The sequence below is a fragment of the Orycteropus afer genome, unplaced genomic scaffold (assembly GCF_000298275.1).
Source record: "Orycteropus afer afer isolate SDZICR_OR568_19922 unplaced genomic scaffold, OryAfe1.0 scaffold00002, whole genome shotgun sequence".
Taxonomy (NCBI): domain Eukaryota; kingdom Metazoa; phylum Chordata; class Mammalia; order Tubulidentata; family Orycteropodidae; genus Orycteropus; species Orycteropus afer.
The window spans coordinates 18768227-18787559 of NW_006921589.1; positions in this window are offsets into that span (position 1 = coordinate 18768227).

Here is a 19333-nt window from a genome sequence, read left to right on the forward strand (position 1 = left end):
GATTATCTTCTGTGTCTGTGTTAATTGGTTTCCCTTTTCTTTGTTGAAGAGGGTCTGTGCAATCCTTCTGCCTAGTCCGCCATCTTGCCCCGCCTCTGTTTATTATATTTTTAAAGTCTTATTCAAAATATTGCTGGAGCCACATTCATTTTCTACCTTTTTTTTTGTTTTTTCATATTTTGGTGCTTGCTTATTTTACCATCAATTCATTAAAGAAAAGAAAACCTACACAAGGGTTAAAACAATCTTCCTACACTTTTTCTTGTTGTTTTGCCAGTGAGTCAATGACTGAACATTAAAGGCTGCCACATGTTTATTCTGCACTGTGCAGTGAAGGAGGGCCAGCTTGCGTCACCTGCTCTGACCAATAAAATATGTGAGTGGAGTGTTTTTCAAAGAAGATTCAGACTAGGAAAATGGTCTCAATGTGTAAATATTCATTACATCACTTCAAGGAGGGAACTAGTAGAAAATATTTATAGCTTTTCTTTCCCAGGAGGTGTGAGAATCCTAGTATGAAGGGGACCTTCCTATCGCCAGAGGCCGTGACTTGGTGTTTGGACTGACTCTGCAACATTAGCTTCTAGTTAATGGGAACTGTCAGCTACAGTGCACCAAGCTGTCACTTTTATAGTGCACGTGTTAAAGCCAAAATGATGAAATTTAATTTCTCCTTGATATGCCACCATTCCTACCTCCAAGACTATCAGAAATTATGGAGGGTTTCAGCATCCAAGGTAACAGTTTCAAGAGAAAAAAGAAAATGACCAGAGTCTTGGCATTGCTGCTGGAAATTCTGTTATTATACCTCTATGTTATTTACATGAGCATCATGGGAGGAATGCACCAATGTTTAAATATTTGATTACACAGTGATACAGGTAAATATTTCTTAAAGGAAAGAAGGATGAAAGGGAAAAGATGATGGAATAAAATGTAGGAGATTGTTGTTAGCAAACTAAATATCCACTGCTAAGTTACAAAAAAACAAAAAAACGTTTGTCTCTTTTCTGGCAAATACGTAACATTTCAGTGGCTATTCCCAGAGATTTTTCTTCAAATGTTGTGTTTTAAATGGATACAGTACAATGCTCTGGGAGTGTTTACCTTGTTCGTTGGTAGGACACATGCAAGGTCATGCATATTTTTAAAAGTGTGTTTTAGGTTGAAAATAAATTTCATTTGTTAATTTAACCTTTTTTTTTTTTTTTAATACTTTAGCTATGATAACCACTAATAAATTATCCACCTAGAAATGAATATGGCTTACTCTTTGAATCACAAGAGGTTTTGTATTTTTGCAAGATGATTAGTTAAGATGAGAAACCATCAAACATTTGTATGGTGGATGAATGGAAAAGACTATTGAATCAAATAGCATCTATTATTGCCTTTTTCATTTTTAAAGTTTACTTCAGACATTTGTTGAGATTGATACTGGGGGACACTTTAGAAATCAAGCTTATTAAATAATGTGTGCAAAATTTTCTTCGCTTTTTTTCTTTTAAATCTCTTCATTTTCATTGTATCTCTTTTGCTCCAGCAGGAACAAAATTATAAATGTTAATTTATTCATTCTGAGCCTATCTGGATTTTGTAGATAGTGAAAATTGATGTACAGAAAATCTTAAGGCTGCCTAGTCCCTTGTGAGGATCAATAATAAATCAGACATAATGAAGAGTTCAGATTTCTTCCCAGCCAATTAATATGAAATTAAGATAAATTTCATATTGATGATTATGTACCATGGAATCAAACTAAATCAAGGAAATAATGAGTTCTAAAAGTAAATACTTTGATTTTATGATTTTTTTTTCAGTTCACTATCTAATGTTAAATATAAAGTAGTTAATATACTGGCCAAGGAGCCTGGTGGTATGATATTGAAGTGCTCAGTTGCTAATCAAAAGGTCAGGAGTTCAAACCCACCTGCTACTCCATAGGAGAAAAATGTGGCAGTCTGCTTCTGTAAAGATTGCATCCTTGGAAACCCTACAGGACATACTACTCTGTCCTACAGGGTCACTATGACTCATGATCGACTCAAAGACATGGGTTAATATATTGGTCATTCTCTCCCCTGACTCACATTAACTCTTGGAGGGACCATCTGGTTCTTTGTTCATTCCAGATAGCATTTAAGCTGATATGTTTCATCTGGGGCAGGGGGCTGGGGGTAGTAATTGGGCTGGTTGACCAATCGGTTGATTGGTCGGTTGGGAGGCATTTATTGTGGGCTGAGTTTGTTTTGTTTTTTGTGTGTGAACATTAGGTGGGTTATTTAGTCATTAGGTTGGTTTGAGGCCATTTGATGCAGGTATGGATAGCTTTGGAGCACAGGTTTGGGAAGGAGTTTATTAAAATCAGTTTTAATAGAATAAGGGGGAACTGCTCCAGTTTGGTACAAACCTCTTTGATTTGTAAAGTAAGGTATAAAAGCTTAGAGTATGATCATGTAAAATGTTTCAACAATTTGAATAACTTAGTTTTTTACTGAACTGAACTGTTGTTTGAATGCTTCACATTATTAGTCCTATTTGGACCCTTTTACATGGTTTGTAGTTGTGAGATAGTTAAAATCAAGACAGAATGCTTAGTTCCCATTGTACAAAATGTAAGATCTGGCCCTGTTTTTCTGGGGTGTGCTTGCTGAGTACCCAATCTTTCTCCCATTCCCAGCTCTCCAAACTCAATATATCCCAGTTCTTAAGAGCTAAAAAGGACAATTGTCTCTTTCTGAGTTTTGCTGCTTAGAAATCCAGCAACAGTTGGAAACACAAGGAAGATCATATGGCTGTTTCCTTTTCAGAGAGGCAACTGAGAAGAGCGATCGTGTAAAGTGTTCAGCTATGCAAAGTCATTTCAGTCTTAAGCTGTTTAAATACAGAAACATTGCCAACATTATGAATTTAGCTCACTATGTTGTCAACCAAGAAATAAAGCAATGAACATATTTACACATTCTGAAAGTAAGTAATTTTGGTGTAATTGACATCAAAAGGAAGATTCCCCCAAAAAACCTCATCCTTTCCACTCCCTCCCTCATGTGTCTAGAGATCCATTTACTGAACCAGTTATCATATATTCGGTTTTTAGAGGCAATCTCTTTCATTTGGCTGAGAAAAAGTGCCCTTTATAAAAAACTAAATGGACTGATCTTAGTGATTATGGTGCTTTTTGCACAAGGGCCTTCAATATTTTCAATTTGGTAGAACCATAGTGTTCTGGTTCCCTAGTGCCATTCTGACAAGAATATACCAAAAATGGGATGGCCTTAACAAACAGGAGTTTAATCTTACAACTTGGAGGCTTTAAGTCCAAGTTCAAAGTGCCAAGCCCTAGGGGCTGGGTAAAGTCTCTCAACCTTGGGAACAGCTCTGCCTCCTGCTCCTTGCTCACTGGAGCTAGAGGTGTTTCTTCACTCAGACAGCTGTTGGCTGCTGAGGCTGAAAAGCCCAAGGTTGATAAGTAAAAAGGCACAGTCCTGATGTTACCAAACCACACAGCAGCCATTAATTTAAGTCCATTGCAAGTCCCAAGGTCAGCAGAGCATAGCAAGCTGCTGAATAATGACACGGCTACATGCAGGGTCCAAGTGTGCCATAAACTAGAGGCCATTCCCCAAGGCTTCTGCTTATGTACAGGAAGCAAACCACATTCCCTAAGGCAGCTACTCAGCTGCTTGTGGTAGATCCCACCATGGAGTTGATTGCCAGTCTCATCATGGGAAATAACTACCAGCAGCTACCCAGCCACTCAACCAGGCCCAGCCAAGTTGACACACAAACATAACCATTACACAGTCTTGATTTTATGAAAGCCATGTATTAACCAACTGAGTTCACCAGGCATTACACAGCATTTACATGTCATAAATATTCCTCCATTGGAAATCATATGGTACATAATTGTGTCATGCTCCAGATATTAGCCCTGTTACGCATGTCCTATGGATCAGTTTAATAAAGCACCTCGCACAGCAGATGCCTAAGATAAATGATCAGTAGTAACAATGAATTATATGTATCCCAGTTACAAAATTATGGTGGTATATTGTTGTCGTTGTTATTTCCCATCGAGTCAGACCCGATTCATAGTGACCCCTCCTTGAGTTTCTGAGGCAGTATCACTATGGAAGCAGATTGCCCAACCTTCTTTCCGAGGAGTGGCTGGTGGGTTTGAACTGTCAGCCTTCTGGTTAGCATTCAAGTGCATTAGACAGTACACTACCAGAGCTCAGTATCATTAAAATTCATGTGACATTTATTGAATAGAATAAGCAGAAAGATTCTGTTAAGTGGTTGATGTTTTCACATCCAAAGCAAGTAACTGGGTCTTGCAAGCTTTTCTAAGTCTGCAAAACTGAGTGTCAAGACCGTTCTGAATGGGTTATGGACTCAGGGAAAACCAACTATGATCATATTTTCTACTTTAATACACCTGCTACTCAATGTATAGCTATGCATTCTATAGATGTATTAGATCTAGTACAAGCTATCTCTATATCTAGGTAAACAACTACTTCTTAAAGGATATCTTGAGGAAGATACAAAGAATCCACCTGTTTCTTGAAGATTGTGGTGCATGTCTGTACTCGAGTCCTCAAATATTTTGTAGTTAAATTTGCCAAGCTAAATCAAATTTTTTCTCCCCCCTACTCTAGGACAATCATTCTGGTTTTGTTACTCAGGGAACTCTCCCCAAGGCCTTGATAGATATGTGTACACATGTGTGCATGTGTGTGCCGCAGGTCTAGTATTGAATGTCAAAATCAGAGATAGATAAATTCCTTGAGAGTATGGTTTTCAATTGTATGGGGGCACTATCTTAAAACCATAGATCCCTTGGATTAAAATATACCACCTTTGGAATATAACTCACCATCCCTGGGCTGAAGACAACTTCCTCAGCAAATGCCATACCATTACCATTACACCAATATTTCTCTTAGGCCTCCTCTTAGTAAAGTTAGCCTTTACACCTATCTTAGAAACAACACTCCCCTACACAGAGATATCACCAATGAATTTCAGTTTATCACCTTAATCTTTTGAAGTATCTCCTGTAATAGAGGGAGCTCTGGTAGCACAGTGCCTAAGGCACTTGACTGCTAACCAGAAGGCTGGCGGTTCAAACCCACCAGCCACTCCTCGGAAGGAAGATGGGGCAATCTACTTCCGTAGTGATACTGCCTCGGAAACCCAAGGAGGGGTCACTATGAGTTGGATCTGACTTGACGGTACATAACAATAACAACAACACTGTAATAGAATGGTCTATCTTCCCTACTTTTTATCAGTTATTTTTCATGAGTGTCATTGGTAGTATCAAAGCCCTAAATAATGCTGTTTCAGACACGCATGCCATTCGCATTCTTATATTTAGATATTCTATCAGAGCTGAGAAACTGTCCCATTGTTTTGGAAACCTATCCTACACTAATGAAATAACAAAAACAAACACACATACAAACAAATATGCACTCTTGTTCCTGGCATAGGCCAGCCATTGTTTTGTAAACAAAATGACAATAGGTGCTTGTGAGGACAAGCTGACTTCACATCCCACTTGTTGTTCCATGTGGCTCTGCCATTTGTTCTGACATCATCTCTTAAATCCTGGAAATAAATCTGGTTTCAACACCGCATGCATTGTAGATCCTCTCCATAACTGGGGAGTGCAGGGAAACCAGTCAAACGTCAGAGCCTTTTGCTGCATGTTTGGAAGAGAAGAGAAAAAGAACACCCAGACTCATCGCATTAAGCATACTCTCTCTCCCCCAGTGCTTTCACAAAAAGACAGCCGAACATGGCCTTGTATTTCTCATGTTTTGAAAATATTTATCAAGGACTTTTATATCCCAATGTTTCTTCCAAGAATGCTGAATCACGATTGCTTTAACAGGACAAATCATACTGACAACCCACACACAACCTGTTATCAAGACGCTCTTGAAAATATGTTCTACTTCTAAATAGTCAAGAAACTGTTTTTATAAAAATTGCTTTACCATAAAGCTCTCTCCAATTGAATTGCCCTATTCAATATAGTGCATACTTAATAACAACCACTTTCTCTTCAAGAGGGACTACAAGGGAAGTGTCTGTTTATCTAGCCTATCACTTACTTCTTTGTTGCCTGGCAGAGGGTTCCATTGTGCACGAAACACAGAGAAGCAGCACTCCCATCCTGAACGATTTGTTCAGCATTTTTAAAAACCTGGTGGGCTGGGAGTGAATTTCTACTTTAATTTTTTTTTTTTTTTTTTTGCTTCATATCCTGTTATACAATAAGCTTGCATTACTCCTGGAAACTAATGTTGAAAAGAAAGGTAAAGATGTTAGCATAAATTCTAGACAGTATCTATACTACTGTTACGTTGTAGGTAAAAGGTGGCCACCCTTGGTGGCTCTTCTTTCCATAGGTAACACGGACAAATTTAACAGAATTCTTCAGTTGTAACTCTATGACTCCAGGTGCCATTTCATTGCCTCGCTCTACAGCAATGGTGGTAAAAGTGTACAGTCAGAGTTTAATACATACTTGTATATTTTCATTCTTATAAGAGAGCTTCTTTAAGCCTTCAGGGAAAAAAGTAATAATGTTGGCCAAGAATTCAAAGGCAGTTGTCTGATTATGTACTTAGTTTGATAGCTTCGGAAACTTGTTTCGAAAAAGAAAATTGTGTTTGTTTGCAAAATGCCCTAATTCTTCTTTATCCTATTTTTTAGCAACTCCCCCATCCTTCTCCAAGCAGAAATAATTTATATATCACTAATCCCTCCTTATTATTGATACATTGAAAAGCATGTGTTGAAATATGTTCATACTTAGGAATTATTGATTTAATGTTTTCATTTCTTAAAAATACGTATATTTTAATGGAAAAGGAATATAGGAGTAACACAACAGGATGTCTTAATAATAGTGGAATGTCCAGCAGTGGTCCGTCAGAGTGGTATATTTTGAGGGGAAAGGAGCTTCCTAATCCTGCTGGGAAGACATCTTTCCTTGAATCTGTGTTCTACCAAACCACACTGTTCTTTCTAGATGTCCTTCTGAACATGGCCGATGGTCCCTTGCTTGATTGCTGAGCCAAATAGTTCAGAGTAATACTCTTCCCTGCCTTCAGGACTGAGTCCCGTTCTGCCAATGACTCTCTGAATCTCATGAGATTTGGTTCGGCTTTTTGGACACTGTGTTTGGTCCACCTGGTTATGTACACCTGCCCCTAGACTATTCTCTACCTTGTCTGTTCTTACACTTTATTAGGGATGGGTGTCCTTTTAGCCCTATTGGTGTCCTCAGAGAGCATTTTGTGTTGTAGCCAAACATGCCTCTTGCCCAGGCTTGCTTGAATTTTGACACTCTGAATTTGATTTCTCAAAAAAGAAAAAAATAAGACAGAAAATCAGTTATTTTAATTGGATGGTAATTACCTAGATTAGAATTAATTAATGGCCTTGACAGTGTAGTAACAGCAGCAACCTGGCATGGTATGGGAACACTTTTAAGGATTATTCTAAAATGTATTTCTTTTTAATGTCTTTTTTTCTTTTTTTTCCAAAACTGGGCATAGGTTCCCCTTGCAATCTGAAAGAGTGTTCCCATAAAACCAGTTGTAAACTGAAATGGTATAAAGCAAAGAAGCATTTACCATTCATTTATATGGGGGATAAAAAATTAAGCATTTTCAGGCCCCAAAATAACCTACTAAATCCTATCAAATAAACATAAAGCCTAAAATAACACTAACAAACAGTGTTCACAGACACAGTGACACAGTTCAAGGCTAGGTGGCTTGATGCTAACCTGCTGAGTATAGTGTTTGGGAAGGAGCTTGCGGACTCCAAGGGTGCACACTGCCTCTTTAAGGGCTCACTGCGAAGCAAGCACTCTGTATACTAGTTTCAATCTTCTCCTTTTTTTCCTGAAAGATAAAACCCTCTTTGGATTCCTTTCAGTTAGTGTAAACTGGTATTTATATGGGTTTTTCATAAAAGTGAAGGGGCATAAAGCAAGCTTTCACAAAGCAGGGGATAATGTAACATGAAAGGATGAGGGAATTTCCCTCTCCTCAGGAGAGAAGGTCTAGTGAAGATAAGGAGCTCTGGTGTCATGGTGGTTAAGGCATCTGACTGCTAACCAAAAGGATGGTAGTTCAAACCCACCAGACACTCTGCAGAAGAAAGATAAAGCAGTCTGCTCTTATGAAGTAAAGACTTATAGTCTTGGAAACTCCATGACTGGCTGTGACTTTGGTTTTTCTTTTTTGGGTTTGGGGATAGAAGAGGAGGAAGAGAAAAGATAATAGCAGAGACTACCTTTAGTCTCATCAATGTGGAAGTAAGCAGCTAAAGCTCTATGACATTTAGTCAGGGAAAAGAGGCTTCTCCAGTGCATTTGGATATGAAAGTCTGTAACCTGAGGCCCTTCAGCTTTCCCAAAGAGTGTATCTGCGGTCAACAGGAGCGGTATCTAGGATATTCTTAATGATATCTAAGTTTCTGTCTAGTTCTAAATTGTTGTGATTCTATATCTGAAAAAATTGGGTAAAACAAAAAAGGGAAATGCAGGTAGTGCACAGATTCGTCACTCATAATGTATTGTGATAAAAGCATTAATTCCTCATAAATTTCAGATTCAGTCTCTCTCTCTCTCTCTCTTTCTCTCTCACACAAGCACATGCACATACACGCAATGAGTAGTTTTGGTTTTCTCTGGAAATGGAGAGTATCATCTGTAGCTTTCTCACTGGTACCAAGTATTATTTTGTATTTTCCACCTCTCTACCCAGGCCATGGCTGATCCACCCAGTCCCCTTCTCTTTTCTGAATCATTCAGAGTCTTTTGTACTTTTCAAGGCTTTGCTTAGATGCCATTATTTGCTTTGATCAAGTTCCATCTCCACAGACTGTACTTCTCTTCATGGTTTTCCCACTTGAAAAATATATGCCATTAATTACATAGATGACACATATGGTATCATTCAGGTGAAAGTATCCTTAGAGCCAGGGGAAAAATTCTTGAGCACTTCTTACTGTTGCTGTTTGTTATAAGTTGACTTGTGTCCCTCCCCAAAATAGGTTGGTGTCCTAGATCTTGGTGCTGATGAATGTGACCTAATTTGAAAATAAGGTCTTTGTAGATGTAATTTGAGATAGGGTGAGCCCTAATAAAATATGTATAGTGTCCTTCTAGGAAGAGGAGAAGAGAGAGACATAGACAGAGGAAATGCTATGAGGAGTTGGAGACAGAGATTGGTGTGACTTATATACAAGCAAAGGAATGCCGAGGATCCCTGGCTGTCACAAAAGTTAGGGGGGAGACAAACAGTAGACTCCTTCAGAGCCTTCAGAAGGAATCCACAATGCTGGCACTCTGATTTTGGCCTTCCAGCCTGCAGAACTGTGAGAGAATAAATTCTGTTGTTTTAAGCCAACTACTTTACGATATTTTGTTATGGCAGCCCTAGGAAACCAATACACAGATGGTAAACCCTCCTTGGTATATAAAGATTGTGACATTGAACAGAGGCTAATATTTATTAAGTGTTTTATATACGCCTGGCACTGTTCTAAAGCTTTGAATGTACCATTTCATTTAAACATCATTATAATTCTAGAAGATAGGTACTGTTATTAAGTCCATTTTATAGATGGGAAAATTGAAGCCCAGGTTATTAAAATAACTTGCCTAGGAGTATTTACAGTGCCATAACCAGAATTTGAACACAATAAGTCTCGTTGCAGAATTTGCGCTACTTATACCCAATCTGAAACAAGACTTGTAAATCCTTTGGAGGGAGATCTCCTGGAGTTCAGATGCTTTGCTGGACTTTCCAGTAAGTGAAAGTGCTAGGGCAAAAACCTCTCAGGGCCAGAACTCTTTATTATACTACAAGAGCACCACAGGCATCACATACAGTTACTGGGGGTCATGGTCAAAGAGAGGGCCATCAGAGCACTACATTGCAAAAGGAGCAATAAGGGCATGTCATCAGCTATTGTTTTATACCTTTTGATTTTCTGAGAGATTTTCCATAGGATTTGGTTTCTAATTCATTGTAGGGGAATTATCTAGATTATAGCTAATGAAGTTGAAACATTAAACCACAGTGGATAATAGCAATAATGTTCTTTAGCTGGCCAATATTATATCACCACAGGAAAGCTCATTTTGTGGGCTTTTGGTTGAGCAACCGTGGCATCCAGTGACCATATATTTATTTCTGGAACTAGTGTTACAGGCAGTTCTGACTAACAGTACTAAGTACTAAGTACAGTACTAATAGTACTTATGTGTGTACATAAGTATACACATTATACAATTAATACAGAAAAAAGCAAACTCATTTCTGTCGAGTAGATTCCAACTCATGGCTCAACTCATGGTTACCCAATAGGACAGAGTAGAACTTCCGCATAGGGCTTCTAAGACTATAAATCTTTACAGAAGCATACTGTCACATCTTCCTCTCATAGAGTCACTAGTGGGTTCAAACTGCCAACCGTTCAGTTAGTAGCTGAGAGCTTAACCATTGCACCACCAGGAATTCTTAGACAGTTGATAAACCAACAAATCCATTGCCAATGAGTCAATTCTGACTCATAGCGACTCTATAAGATGGAATAGAAGAGCCCCGTCATGGGCTGTAATCTTTATGGAAGCAGACTGCCACATCTTTTCTCTTCCACAGTGACTGGTAGGTTCAAACTGTCAACCTTTAGGTTAGTAGCCAAGCACTTAATCACTACACCACCAGGGATTCTAGAGAGTTGATGCTCCAAACTGATTGTCATCAGGTCAATTCCAACCCATAGTAACCCTATAGGACAGAGTAGAATTGTCCCATAGGGTTTCTAACGCTATAAATCTTTACAGACGCAAACTGCCACATCTTCTCCCACAGAGTGGCTGGTGGCTTCACACTGCCCACCTTTTGGTTAGTTACCGAGCATTTAACTACTTCACTACCAGGGCTCCTAGACAGTTGATGTTGTTATTAGGTGCCATACAGTCGGTCCCACCTCATAGCAACCCTATGTACAACAGAACAAAACACTGCTCTGTCCTGCACCATGCTCACAGTTGTTGCTGTGTGTAAGTCCACCACACCACCAGAGCTCCCATGGGTACCTTAGAAGTTATTAAGGGATGCTGCAAAAATTGCCAGTGTTTAGTAGTCATTAGAGACTAATATCATAACCTAGATTTGATCAAGGATGACTCTGGAAGAAAGAGGCATTTGACTTGATTTTCGTAGTAAATTCCTTTGCTTATGCTAAGTAATCAGGATCATTTAGTACTGTTACCCAGAACTGCCTGTAACACTGTAGTTCTGGAAATAATTATATGGCCACTGGATGCCACTGTTGCTCAACCAAAAGCCCACAAAATGAGCTTTCCTGTGGCGATATAATATTAGCCAGTTAAAGAGCATTACTGAAGTTATCCACTGTGGTTTAATGTTTTCAAACTATTTCTCTTGATTAATGAAGGCCCTCTATATGAGTTTCACTTTCTGAAGGCAGGTAAAGTTGAGAAAGTATGTAAATGTTAGCAATGTTTTTTTTTTTTTTCTTTAGGTATATTTTACTTTTAACTAGCTTGCTATAAAAATACCTTTTTCCCCTGCTTGGTAGAGCTGACAGTGTCCACTGGTTTTCAGTGATGTTGCATAATAAGACCAAACAAAGTGTCAGGCCTCAAGCAGAAGAAAGGCCACTTCATTGCTACAAAGACCCTGGGGGTGAAAACGGTTTGCAGGAACAGTCCCTGGGATGTTACTCAGATTACTAAACACTGCCCTGCAGATTGAGGACCAGGAAGGGCACCAGCCCCTCCATTTATAGCAGGCATAGATAAATTTTAAAACAGCCATTTTGCGTACTTTTTTAAAGCAACATATAAATTGTATGTGTTTGAAAAGAGCAGACAAGGTTTGGGTGTAAAAAGCTGAAGTAATAAATAAACATGAGGTCAGTTTTGGAACAGCCATAATTGCTTTGTATGACAAGATTTGCATAGCAAACACTTCTGATTAATATACAGTGAAGGCCACGGGAGTGGGAACCAACCTCACTATCTTTGCAGAATCTGTGCCTTGCAATCTTGAAGGTGTAGTTTTAGCCAGCACAATTAGTCATTGTTTACTTAAAGGCAGATAGAGCCGCGGGTCCTGTTCAAATATTTGAGATAATTATTTTTATCTTGCCAGCTATGTTGATTTTATTTACATAACTAAAAAAAGTGTCAATTTTATATTAATAGTGAATTTCCATTCATTTCAACTGTGGTATATTTCTCGTCAGAGTGGCACTAGGTAACCAGAACACCGATAATTCAAAATAGCCTGTAAAATTGATTAAGTTTGTGTTATTTAAAAATTGTTTACATAAATGGTCCTGATTTTGAGTAGTCAAAAGTTTTCATTGATCAAAAAATATTTCTTTAACTTTATATAGCTTTCTATTTTTCTCTGTTAAAAATATTGTTATGCTATAGGTATCCTCACTTAAGATTCAAAATATTGTCCAGCCAAACCTTTCCTAAAGCTGCTGTTTTTGCACTGGGTTCCATATGTCAGCTGTTGCAATAGGTGTGCCCATTGCTTCAGTATAGTAGCACATTATTTAAATACTTGCTGTATCAGCAATTTCCTCCAAGATGTGTGTGAATCAAACTATATTCATAGTTGGGTTTCTTCAACGATGATCTAAAACCGCAAAACCAGAAGACCGAGTAAACAATGTTCACATTTAGAAGCCTTATCAACAAATAAACGTGGAAGCAAAAAGTAAAAGTATCTATCAGTCTTATCAATACAAATTAATCATCATCCTTCTGGCAAAAATCCATAAATACCACCAAACATCCTTTTTATCACCAAATATTATCACTTCTTTCTTTGTCATTAAACTTGATTAATTTAATTTTTGACATTTTATTTCTATTATCACAGCTTTGGTGTTTCTTTTGGACCCTCCTCACTGGTGAAGTGGAGTATTAAATGTTTTAGATGCATAACCTGGGAATATACAAAATTGTTATTCACTAGTGGTCAGGGCTCAAAAGAGAAACTGCCGCATGGCTTGGGCCTCATGACAAATTTTTCAGAGGGGAAGATAGATTTGACATGGGTAGGCGCCAAGAGAATTGGAGAACCATAATAAAGGAATGGATTATACAGAGAGTTAATTACTGAGCAAGGAGGAAACAGGCTATTAAAGTGTTGAAAAAAGACAACTCAATAAGTTTAGGACCCTTTCTGAACTCTCGACCAAAAAAAAAAAATAATAATAATAATATGAACCCATTGCTATGATTCGATTCTGACTGAAGAGACCTTTGGGTCAGAAGGCCAATGCTTAACAGCTGGGTCACCAGAGCCCCCTTTCGGAATTCTTAGAACCTTCTCATTGACTGTGTGAAGATTCACGCATCCCTATACAAACCTGAGGAAAAAGAAACCACATAGTTTCTAAATGATTACTTTAGTTGACTATTTGGCAGGACTCCAACAAATAATTCTAAGACCTCTTTGTGTCCTTACTCAGAATTACATGGCAAATGTAACTTCAAACTTCTTTTTTCAGAAATCTATGTATTAACAGACAGTGTTTCATTCTGTTGTATGTGGGGTCACTATGAGTTGGAACTGACTTGATGGCACCTAACAACAATAACATGTATTAATCATAACACAATTAAGCTCTTTGCAGAGTTAAGAGAAAGAAGGAAGGAAGTAGAATATAGAGGATACCTGAAAAAAGTAGTCCTGGTGGTGCAGTGGTTAAGCATTTGAATTTTGTTGTTGTTATGTGCTGTTGAATTGGCCCCAACTCATAGTGACCCCTCCTTGGGTTTCCGAGGCAGTATCACTACAGAAGTAGATTGCCCAACCTTCCTTCTGAGGAGTGGCTGATGGGTTTGAACCACCAGCTTTCTGGTTAGCAGTCAAGTGCTTTAGGCGCTATGATACCAGAGGGTAGTAAACAAAATGTTAGCAGTTCAAACCCACCATATGCTCTTCAGGAGAAGGATGTGACAGTCTGCTTCCATAAAGATTTACAGTCTTGGTAATCCTATGGGCAGTTCTATTCTATCCTATAGGGTCTCTGTGAGTCAGAATCAACTGGCAATGGTTTTACCTGGAAAAGGAACTAATCTACTTTTTTAAAAAATTGATTTAGATTTCAGGCCACATACTTATAATGATAACCTCAAATAAATAACCTTACTAGTTAACTTACTTATAAATACTCAAATGCCCAAAGAGAGAAATATTTCTTTCATAATCGATTGTCAACTGGTGGTGAAGGTTTGCTGTATCTTGAAACTTACAAAGTAGTAGGTTTAAGAAACATTTAAAGAATATACACAAGAGGATAAGGTTTTACTAACACAAACATTTTTGCGTAAGTTTAGTGGGGAAGATTGCTATGTCCATAGGACTGAAATTGTTTTGCAGTTTCAACTATAAACCAGAAGTGTTTGTAAGAGCTTGTCAGTGTCCGTCAGACACTGATGAATGCACATAAAGCAACACAGAACTGATTTATTTTTGTTCATTCATACCTTCTGAGCTCTTAAAAATTTAAGGCTTAATCATGTATGTATGTAAAAGAAAAACAACGATTATTAACCCAAAACCAAATGATTTTGGGGAAGTCTTGTTTGGATATTAAATTAATGTAACAAAAACATTTTTTAAAAGTTAATGTGTATTAATACGGTCAAATATTTATTGAACTTTGGCCTTAAAAAATTAAATGTCACCAACCTATCAGAGACTTAGAGAAATCAGAGGTTTATGAGCAAAGCTGTTATTTCAAGTGCTAAGTTAAAACAAACAAAAGAAAATACCAGTATTATGTCTGTCATCTTCTTGAACATCGTAACACTGAATCTCATTGGTACTCATCAAAATTTCTCCTTAGATGCTAGAATGGTAAAGATTCAAAGCCTCAAGCACATCACAGTAGTATAACAGACAACTCATTTGGATGTTTTCCTAAGACAGTTTAAGATGTTTATCTGTGTTGGTGGCCCAGATGGAGAGGTATGTTGTGAGTAAGTGAGGAGGAAAAAGAAGGGAGTATGAGAGAATATTAAACTCTGTGAAAATTATGACTTAGTAGGTGGTTGGTATGTCATAGACCATAAAGTCTTAGATTTGAGCATATACAACCATTTCCATTAAGGATGAGAAAATGGTGCACAGGTATATTGTGTATATGGCTCAGGTATATTGAATTAACTTTCCCAAGATCACAAGCTAGAGAGAGAATGAATGGGGAGAAAAAAATAGAATACAAGATTTATTTTTAAATAATCACAGGAAGATAATTGATTTATAATAGGGTCCCATTTCTTAGTTAATATTTGTCCTACATTTGTAAATATATATGTATGTCTAATGGCAACATATGGAAAACAGGAAGCTCTAATCTCAGAAACAAACTGAAGATTGAAGTAAACTGTGATATTCCGGGACAAATTGAGCAACCTAATTCAAGACAGAACTCTCAGTTGAGTGTATTCCTTTCTGGCATCAGCATCGTTCTGTCATTCGTGACCTTATGACTCTTTGAATTCTATTACTGATGGAAGGAATGAAGTAGGGAGGCGATATAGGGAAGACACCCTGGACAAATGCATTAATATGTCAGGGTGTGCTTCAACTAAGGGAAATCATGAGACAGCAGGGAGGAAAACCCAAGAATACAAGCCATACCAAGATGTCTTCCTTAAGGGGCAGGATGGTGTATATGATTTCATTTATGTGGAAGGGTCCCATTTCACACTGTTTAGGTCTCAGATAACAAAAACAAAAAGTGAAGTAGCTGAACGAAAAGGGAGATTTGAACAGCCACAGGAGGGGCTCGAATACTCTTCAGGAACATCTCGGTTTTTGATCCTTTCAAAAGGAAGTTTCATCCTTTCTTACTGCAGCGTAGTTATCTCTGCTAGGAAGAAACATAGCCAAGCCAGCCTTGGAGTGTAGATCTCAACACCTATCACGAAAGGTTGACTAAGAGCTGTTTTTCATGTGTAAAAGTCTAAGAGAAGAGTCTCACGGAGAGTGCTCATCTGTCATCCAATCATCAGTAACCTCAGCATTTTGATTGGTTCATCTTAGAACTTGAAAGTGGGGGCCAGTTGTACTAAGGAGGTTAATTCAAGTTAAAAAATAAAAGTAGAACTGTAAGAAAGGTAGTTCCTAGTAAAGGGGTATGAAACAGATAATCCCAAGTGTTCATCTGTTGGTTTTATCTGTAGATAAAAGCACATTAGTCAGTTCCTCCCCCTCCCAGTTGTAACAACAGTCCATTTTCATTAACTCAATTGATAAGGATTTATGGTAAAGATATAGGGGAAAGTGAAGAAGTACAGAGATCAATTTCAGCAAGCCTCTAGCTATCCAGTTAGCATGCCCTCCCTTCCACATCAGGTAATAAATGTTCCCAACTCTGGTATTCCTTGCTTATGACTCAGTCAAGACCAGAAACAAATGAGAGCATATACAGAAATATCTAATTTTCTTCTCTACCTCATGGCTTCTAATTTCTCAGCCTGTAGACTTTCCCCTACAGGTGCCATCCTCCTCTCCACAGCTCTGGGTCTTAAAATTAAAATGATCTGAGCTAGATCTCATCCAGTAGCCCAGTCATCATCAAATGTAGGATGCTTCTGCTTGCTAGAGCTTTCATGCTAATCCATATTGTAGGCTGCTGGTTTGATAACCACCTTTGACCAGTACCAATCATGTTTCAATCAGTTAAAGAGAGGAAAATGGGATCAAGGCAGAATAAACTGAGTCTAAGGCCTTATATGGGCTATCTAGTATCAACACACACACAAACATAGACTAAGATTTTTTTTTTTTTTTTAACCAATGAATACTAAATGAAAACTGTCTTTTGCCAAGAATTATTCTGGAGGTTATGGGTGAGTCCAAGACATATAGGAGAATTCCTGCCACAGGCTAATAATAAAATTGTTGGGGGAGTGAAAAATTATCACAATGGATACAAGTAGAAAGCAAAAAAATCCAAAATATTCAGACTATTTTTTCCCCACAATTTACACTAAATAATCCATCTCTTTACTTCTTGCAACAGAATTGGCATCAGAAACAATTTTTTTTTTTTTAATACAGACAGACTTTTCCAAAAGCAAGAAGTTTGTTTTTATCATTTAAGTTGTTACTCTGGGGAGAGAATGGAAGTTTTAAAAAGAAGTAGCTTTCATGGAGGATGGGTGTCTGAGAGTCATCATAAGAAGCAGGAGATAAAAGGAAAAAAGACTGAGAAGAGATTAGATAAAAGAAAAGAAACAAGAGGGGGAGGGGCAGAAAGAGAGAAAACAAAGATGATCCCAAAGAGCAGTGTACACAGTTCTGCTGCGATCAGTACCACTCTGGTCAAGTCACCATCACCTTCAGGCTGAGCTGCTCCCTGCCCTAGGCTACTGGGGGTAAACCAGCATGCACAGCTGGTTTAGCCTCCTCTCAAGGCCTGCTACTTGCTTTGGGTCTAGAAGAGGGCAGGCTTTAGGCTTCTTGGATGCGGCTGCTGTTCCTATCTCTTCTCAGCTCCATGGAAATTCTTAAGGGACAGAACTATAGATAAAAGCTGTGGGGGAGGGAGGAGGAGTGATGAGTGAAGAGGCAGAGTGGCTTGATTTTTTAAGCTCCCCTGATATTTTTTATTTATGTTTTTGTTGCTTCCAGATAATATGAAAAAGGAAAATAATTCTCATATGGAATGTCTTTGTAAACAGAAAACCAATTACCTACTACCCTAGGAAATTCTGGTCCCTGCCTGGGGTACAATTTCAGAGCTACAGATGGCAAAGGGTATGTATGCTGATATGACCCAGTCCTAGGATATTTTAGATCCAGGGAAGACTAGAGATTCCCATAACTAGCAACGACCTAGGAACTGGGGTCCTGAACGTGCAGAGTGAGAACCTGGAAAGCTTGATTCACTATACAATAAACCCAATCATTTGAGGTCAGTTATCTTTTGACAAGGCCCGGCCTCTGTAAGTTCTTTGAGCTCACACTGGGGGGCAACTTCTACCCTTCAGGCCCAAATCAGTGTCTTCGGACTGGAATTGAAATAATGAGAATGAACCAACACCAAGTTGTCCTAAAGCCCAGGAAAAAGGTGAACAGCCCCATAAAGTCTAAAACCCAAAGAACTTGGCTCTAGAACGTGGAGTTTTATTTTGGCTCTGTGTCTACCACTTTGGGAAGGGGGTGATGGTGGGAGAGACTGCCTACTTGGGAATATGGGCACTACCTGATCTGTGGAGGCTCCCAGTTTCAGTACGGAGTTTTTAACTACTTGCTGAGTGTGGAGCACCCGGAAGCGGGGAGAGGAGAGAGGTGTTTTGCCAGAAGCAACGTTTACTTTGCTTCTGTTTCTAGGGAATTCTCTGGCTGTGGATTAGCAGCACCGGGCTATGGCAAAAGTGGTGACTGTTTACATGAAACAACCTTTTCTCCAAGCACCCGTCCGGTCATCCACGTCCTCCGCGGGCCAGCTGTCCCGGGCTCCTACCCGGGGCGAGGGGGCCAGTGTTTTGGTCGGTACCCTCGGGTTAGCCCTTTAATGCCAGCTTCCCCCGCCCCCACCACTCTTCTTCATCTCCCTGACAGGTGTTTCCCAACTCCCGAGGCCCAGCATTTTGGGGAGTGGCTGAGCCAATAAGATTTCCCTTTTTGGGGTTGGGGGGGGAGGGAGAGGGGGCGTGGCTAGTAGGGTCAGAGCAGGGGCGGGGTTTGCGCGGCTTAGCGGAGACGGCCTGGTTGCGTGGAGGGTTGTTTTATTATTTTTTTTTCCTTTTTTTTTTTTTTCGCGGTGTCTTATTAATTTCTCTGTGGGGCTGCAGCTGGAGACCGCGGAGCGTTGAAAATGACGCTCGGAGCTTTAATTACCGCAGGCGCCGGACAAGTGTGAGGAAAGCTGCGAGGAAAAAGAAGGGCAGGATCGGGGGAGAAGCGAGAAGCTCCCCCCTCCCAGCCCGCCCGCCCCTTCCCTCCCATTTGGACTGGAGGTTCAGGGACCCAGAAAAAGGAGCCGAACGTAGCCCGGCTGGTGGGGAGAGGCCGGAAACCTACCGCCTCTTCGCAATCAACTTTTTTTTAGAAACCTTTTTCCCCCTTCCTTTTTATTGTTGACTAACCAGAGCCAGAGAGAAAGTGAGGAGGGAGCGAGGAAGCGAAGGCGCACCCGGGAACAGAGCTGCCCAGGCTGGCCGGCCCGGAGCTCCACGCGCATACATTCGCGCACACTCCCACCGCGCGCACCCTCCAGGCCC